The sequence below is a fragment of the Quercus robur genome, chromosome 12, assembly GCF_932294415.1.
Source record: "Quercus robur chromosome 12, dhQueRobu3.1, whole genome shotgun sequence".
Classification (NCBI taxonomy): Eukaryota; Viridiplantae; Streptophyta; class Magnoliopsida; order Fagales; family Fagaceae; genus Quercus; species Quercus robur.
Window position 1 is genome coordinate 3,155,101 of NC_065545.1, and position 7,232 is coordinate 3,162,332.

Sequence of the window (7,232 nt, forward strand, 5' to 3'; positions counted from 1 at the left end):
TATTTGAGTAGAGTTGTGGTATACTTTTGTGTTAAAACATCTTTTCCTTTCCACTGTGTGTGTGTGTGTGTTTATTTCTCAAAAAAAAAAAACTGTGGAGTATAGTCTTCTAATATCTTTTGCGTGCATGTTTCTTTCTAATCCTACTCAAGACGAAGTCACAAGGATCAAATAAACTTAGGGCATATTTGGTAGACTGTAATAAGCACTGTAATGTAATAGTTATTCCTATTGTTTAGTTATTATTTAGCTTGGTTATGTTTTTATTACAAGAAATAGTCATTCCTTATGAATAGTTATTCCTCAAAATAAGGAATAACTATTCTTCTTTAAAATGTTGTATTAGCTATTCTTTAGTAAGTGCAATAATTTCAAAACTTAATATATTTCCAAATAAACAAACTTTCCATATACATCTAACAATTATAAAAATAAAAAATCATAAAAAAATAACAAATATCTCTCTTAAATTTAAAAATAACAATTTTTAAGGAGATATAATTGTATGAGTAAGATATTTCCTAAAATAAATGTTAAGTTTCATTCTAATGTTATAACTCACAACCAAATTAATGAATATGTTTAGTTATTACATTACAACACACTTTATTACTAGTAATAAAGATTACAATTCATATCATAATCTCAATTTAATGTACCAAATGTACCCTTAGTGATACTACGGGTCACTCTACGGTATCTCAAAATTTTTTTTTTTTTTAAATGTTATGGGCAGTATTAGATGCATCTAAAGGCACAAATCCCAATTCCGGAAAAATACAAACACAAGATAATTCAATTTTTTTAAATATATGAAAATCTCCTTATAAATATAACCAAGTAATATCATTAAATTTTAACTTTCTTTGAAAACATAATTAGGGACAAAGTTTATCAACAAAATTAGTTGTCACCCAAGACAACAAAATTAATTGTCACCTAAGTTGTGGAGGAATATCCTCCATCCACACCAAGAACTTGCTAACATGTCTCGCATTTCTAGCAATCTTATGAGCTGACCTGTTCGCTTGTCTTGGCACGTACTAGAATTCCACTAAGTCCATCTGATTTGCCACCTCCTTGGCTTCAACCAACAAATGACCATACTCATTCAGTGAAGAATTCTTGCTCTTTAGACCATCAATAGCAATCTTCGAGTCACCATCAAGGATAATCGAAGATAGCCCAAGATCTTTGGTGAACTGAAGAGCCTTCTTTGCTGCAATCACCTCCACGGCAGCAACTGAGAAAGGTAAGTGGAAGCTCTCTGCCATGGAAGCTATCACAGTACCTTCTACATTTCGGACAATGACACCCACCCCAACACATTGATTCTCTCTAAACACGGATCCGTCGAAATTAACTTTAAGTTTCGACCATGGTGGTGACTTCCATATAGGCCAATGATCACTGCGAGGCATTTGGTCTGGAGGGCAAGGTGGAATGGTTCGAACATATGATGATCTGGCCTTCTGAACTTCCGTATTAACTTGCTAAACTGGTATGTGCTTTCCGCTGGTTCTCATGGTGTTTCTTCGGTACCATATTGCCCAAACCGTTGGGGCAAAGCTGTTCAGGTCCTTCCCTTCCTCAATGGTTGTTTCCACCAAGTCTTGGAAGCTTGAAAAATGCGGACTGGAGCCCATGCTTTCCAACGTACCATTTTGGGACCATACCTAAGAAATGGAGAAGCACGACCAAAGTGCATGGAGCACATCCTCGAACTCTCCATGACAATGATCACAGCAATCATCTGTTAGTACCATACGGCACCTGAGAGTTTTGTTGGAATTGAATTCCTAATGGCCCTCCACAGAAAGTTTCGGACCTTGGGCTGGACTTGCATTCTCCACACCTTTTTCCATAGTTTATTGTCATCTGGATGGTAGTCTCCATTATCCAAGGTCCTTGATTTGTAGAGAAATCTATAGTTAGATTTCGTAGTGTATGATCTGGTTGGAGTGTAAGGCCACACTAAAGCATCTTCCACCGGTTTACCACACAAGGGGATTTATTGTATCAACTCCTTATCTCTGGGACTGAACAGCAAGCTCAGTGTGTTATGCCGCCACCCCTAATTAGAAAAATCCAGTAGAGAAGCCACTGTTGCCTCCTCCCAACCCGGTTCTATTGGTGAAGAAATGAAAGGCATGAAATTTGAAGGCAGCCACAGATCAGACCAGATTCGGATTGAGGACCCATCTCATACCTTCTTTTAGCACTTCTTTTCCTTTTAAGATGCTTCACCATGCATAGGAACTAGCTTGAGAATCCGATGCCTCCATGAATGAGCAATTGGGAAAAAAATTTGATTTGAACACCCTATAGAGTAGAGTTTTTATTTTGGAGCAACCTCCAAGCTTGGTTTGCTAGTAGTGCATCATTGAACAATGCTAAATTTTTGAAACCCATTCCCCCTTCACTCTTGGGCTTACACAACTCCTCCCATCGAACCCAATGTATTTTCATTCAATCTCCTCTTTGTCCCCACCAAAACCTTCTAATAAGACCCTCTAATTCATTGCAAAATCCAATAGGCAATTTGAAGCAATGCATTGTATATGTAGGGATGGCTTGGACAACCACTTTAATGAGAATTTCTCTATCAGCTTGAGAGAATAATTGTTCTTCCCACCCTTGTAGTTTCCTCCAAACCCGCTCTTTTATGTAATTGAAGCTTACTTTCTTATTCCTCCCTACTAATGATGGCAATCCTAGGTACTTCTCATAGCTCCTTATTTCCTCGACCCCCAAATTATTTTTAATCATCATTCTCCTTTCTTTCGATGTTGAGTGACTAAAAAAGATTGTGGTTTTTGCCTTGTTTATTTGTTGCACGGAACTTGATTCATAAACTTGCAAAATTTCCATAATCTTTTGGCACTCCTCTGCATTAGACCTGTAAAAAAGCAAGCTATCGTCTGCAAATAAAAGGTGGGTTAGTGGGGGACTTCTCCTAGATAGGGAAAAGCCATGAATGTCTCCTTTAGCTGCTGATTGAGTAAGTCAACCATGCAACCCCTTCGTACACAAAAGGAATAGAAAAGGGAATTGGGGGTCCCCTTGTCTGATCCCTCTAGTTGGCCTTATAAGTCCTTGAGGAGCACCATTGATAAGGATAGAATAAGAGACACTTAACACACAAAGCATCATGAGGGTTGTCCACCTTTCGTTGAACCCCAATTTTTTCATCATGCATTCTAAGAAGGACCACTCAACTCTATCATAGGCCTTGTTCATGTCGAGCTTAATGGCCATATAACCCTCTTTGGTGGATTTGTGGTTTTGCATACTATGAAGGGATTCAAAGGCAATTCGGATATTATCAGAAATAAGACGATCTTTTGTGAATGCACTTTGGTGTTCAATGATAATGTGGGGTAGGATTTTCTTTAATCTATTTGCTAGCACCTTAGAAAAAAACTTGTACAACACATTACATAAGCTAATAGGGCAAAATTGAGATACCAATTCGGGATTTTTTACCTTGGGAATCAATGTGATGAAGGTGTGATTTAGGTGTTTAGGTAGTGTGGCTGAATTTAAGAACAATAAAACAGATGTAGTGATATCCTTACCCACCAACTCCCAATAATGTTGATAGAACAACAGTGGCATACCATCGGGGCTGGGTGCTTTGAGTGATGCCATTTGATTGAGGGCCTGTTTAACTTCATCTTCGGTGAATTCAGCTAGCAAGTCCTTGTTCATATCTTCGATTACTAGGCATTGCACTGTCTCCAAGGCTAAATCAGGTTGGCATGCTTGTGTTGATGAAAATAAATCACTATAAAAATCCAGCAACTCCTTTGCCACTTCCTTAGGATCCGAACACCATGGTCCCCTTGCATTCCTTATTCCTTCAATCTTATTTCTCCTATATCTTTGGGTGGCCCTACTATGGAAGTATCTTGAATTTTTGTGACCATGAGTAGCCCAAAGAGCTTGTGATCTTTGAAACCACATCGTCAGCTCTTTATCCAATAAATCATTCACCTCATCCCTTAAGCCCCTTGCCCAAAAATTAATTCCAATTATTAGTGCTTCCAATTCGACTTGAGCTAGGAGTTTTTGCTTCAACTTCAATACTTTTCGGACACACCCAAAATTTTTACTACTCCACTTCTTCAATGCCTTGCCACAACTTTTAATTTTTGGAACAATACCTGAAGCAATGTCCCTACTGCCTTGCTTGCTCCATTCTTGTCTCACCATATCTGAGCAACCCTTTTCTGCCAACCAGATCTCCTCAAAACAAAAAAGATTTTTAGGATTTATTGATTCCACTATCTCGAGTACAATGAATAAAGGGCAATGGTCTGATGTACTACAAGTTAAATGGTGCACTATTGTTCCTCCATACCTCAATAGCCACTTGTTATTCGCCAATCCCCTATCCAATCTCTCCCACAAAGTTTGTCCATCTTTGAAATATTTTTTCCAAGTAAATGGATTGCCTTTGAAACCCAAATCAATGAACCCACACACATCCATAGTATCCCAAAACAACTACATTTGTGAATGGCTTCGGTTTGAACCTACTTGCTTCTCTGCCCCTTTGGAAATTTCATTGAAATCCCCAGCACAAAGCCAAGGAAGGTTGAATTGTGAATGTAATTACCGGAGTAGTTCCCACGATTCGTGGCGTTTGTGTGTTATAGGTTCTCCATAAAAACCTGTGACTCTCCATGCTTCCTCAGTATCTGCTCCTATAATGCAGTCAATATGATTTTTTGAAGATGTTTCCACCCGCAAATTCATTGAATCCTTCCAAAACAAAACAAGCCCCCCACCTCTATTGATTCTCGGTACATTAAACATGTGATCAAATTTCAATCTATGTTTCATGATCTTTAGCCTAGCTTCATCCGTCCATGTTTTGGCAATGAACATGACGGAGGGATCTTTTGCTCGGGTATAATCTCCAAGCTCTCTCTCTCTCTCTCTGTCACTTGGTTCCCAAGCCCGCGACAATTCCACACCAAAAGACTCATGGTTCTTGGTGGGGCCGCATTGTAGCCTCTACCATTGTGCTTGAGATGTCATCAGAATCAAGAGGGACCTAAATACGTTTGTTGGGGAGATAAGGATCATCAATTGGATTGAAGCTTGACTTTTTATTCTTCTTAGATTCGAAATTGCTAGCAAGTACTCCAATGTTGCCTTGTCTCATTACATGTTTCCATGTTTTGAGACCATGGTGTTGCCCTAGATTTTCAACCGTTGATTGAGGGGATTGGATTTCAACCTAATTGTCCAAACTGTGAAGCACTACTCCTTGAGGTGAGGCGGCTAGGGTTTTCTCATTAATTGGTGCTAGACATTGATTACTAGATGAGGGAATTGAATTTGTATTGAATTGTGAATGTCCAGCCTTTACTTCCGTTATAATGGGGTTGCCGTTTACCTCATTTAATGTTTCCTTATTAGGACTAGCTGACTTGGAATTCTGAACCAAGACCGAATCTGATGCTAAGGCAAAATGATTATGAGGCATTAAATTCTCCTTAAAACACGGATTATAATTTTCACCCATCTAAAACCCCTCCTCAACGTATCCCTCTTCCTCATTAATTTCTGCATTCAATTCCATCGGACAGGAGTTAATACTCCCTTCTATCTCCTCGGTTTCCCTCTCAGGTACCATCGGACTTAGTGGTGGTGCAGCTAAAGCTACCCTTGCTGCCATGTAAGCTACTATCTTTGCTTTTTTCTCCCTCGCCTTGCCGCTTTTTTCCTCGTAATACCCCGGCACATAAATCACGTCTCTACCAGATGACTTGTATGGTGAAGCTTGGAGGAAAGAACCAAATTGTTGCTGGTCCATCTTCAGAGATCCATTGCTCTGAATCCATAGATCACAATCCCTATCATCATGGTCCAAGCCCCCACACCAATAGCATATACTTGGCAAGTGCTCGTATCTTAATTTTGTCCAATGTTTTTTCTCGTTAGGTAGAGTGATTACCCTGCCTCTACACAAAGGACTTGTTACATCAACCATCACTCGTACCCGAAAAAAACTGCCCCCATCATCATCCGTAGCTCCATTGGATCTCTGAATTTCACCCACTATTTCGCAAAGTTTCTCTGCCACCTTTCTTGTTTGAAAGCTAATTGGGATGTCGTGAACCTATACCCAAAAAGGAAATTTTTTGAAGGCAGGGTCCTTAACTGGAGTATCATTCAGATAGCATTGCATGACAATCAAATGTTTATCGAAACTCCATGGTTGACTCTTCAGAATTTTGTCTACTTCCGCCAGACTGTTAAACTCAAATAGGACCAAGTTGTTCCCTAGGTTTCGGATCTTAAACCCCCCATCAGTCCTCCACAATCACTTGAAAGTCCTTGCAACTGCCTCCATTTGATGAAAACGGGAAGTTAGGAATTTGGCCACAATGATAAATTCACATTTCTGATGGTCTTCAGGAAGGATGAACTCGATTTGCTCTTTCTCCAGCAGAGACAAATTATTCCAACTCTTTGTTAGTTGCTCCATCACTAGTCAGTCAAAATTGCCTACATCGATGCGAAGGAGAGTATACAAGTTGCTGTTTCCCACAAAAACCCCACAAGAAAGTACCACTAGCTTTAAGAGTATACTTGATACTCCTAAAGGACACTAAACCAAACAAACTCTCCTTCGCGGAATGGACTAAACTTCTATAGCCTTAGAGACTGAGAGACTATGTGTTTTTTTTAAGACAAGATAATAATATGGAAAGAATAAAGATAACAAAGTAAGGAAACCAAATATAAACCAAATACAGGAAAGCAAACACTAAATGGCAACTCATAAAAACAAACGTAATACAAAGAACCCAACTCGCATGAGACATTCTAAATATAGGTCATGAAAGAAACTTATGTTTTTGTCATTGACTGCACTTCAAGTCCAAAGTCCAAACAGTCCGCTGGAGTTGGAGAACAAAGCACACGAAAATATTGAAGATCAACACCCTAATGCATGTTCCTTGAAGTTTAGATATGAAAATCTTGAAGATAAATACCCCACTGCACATTCCTTGAAGAAATATGTGAAAAAAATTAAATGTGAGGTTGAAATATAAGGGCTATTTTACACAAATTTTTGATTTTTTTTTTCTTTCTAAAATATAAAAAGTTGTTCATGAATTAGAAAACCAAAATAGAAAAGACCAAAGTAGATTGACATACACATACCGTTGAGTAGGAGTAAATTTGAGTAGAGCAAATAGAAAAAATGATGA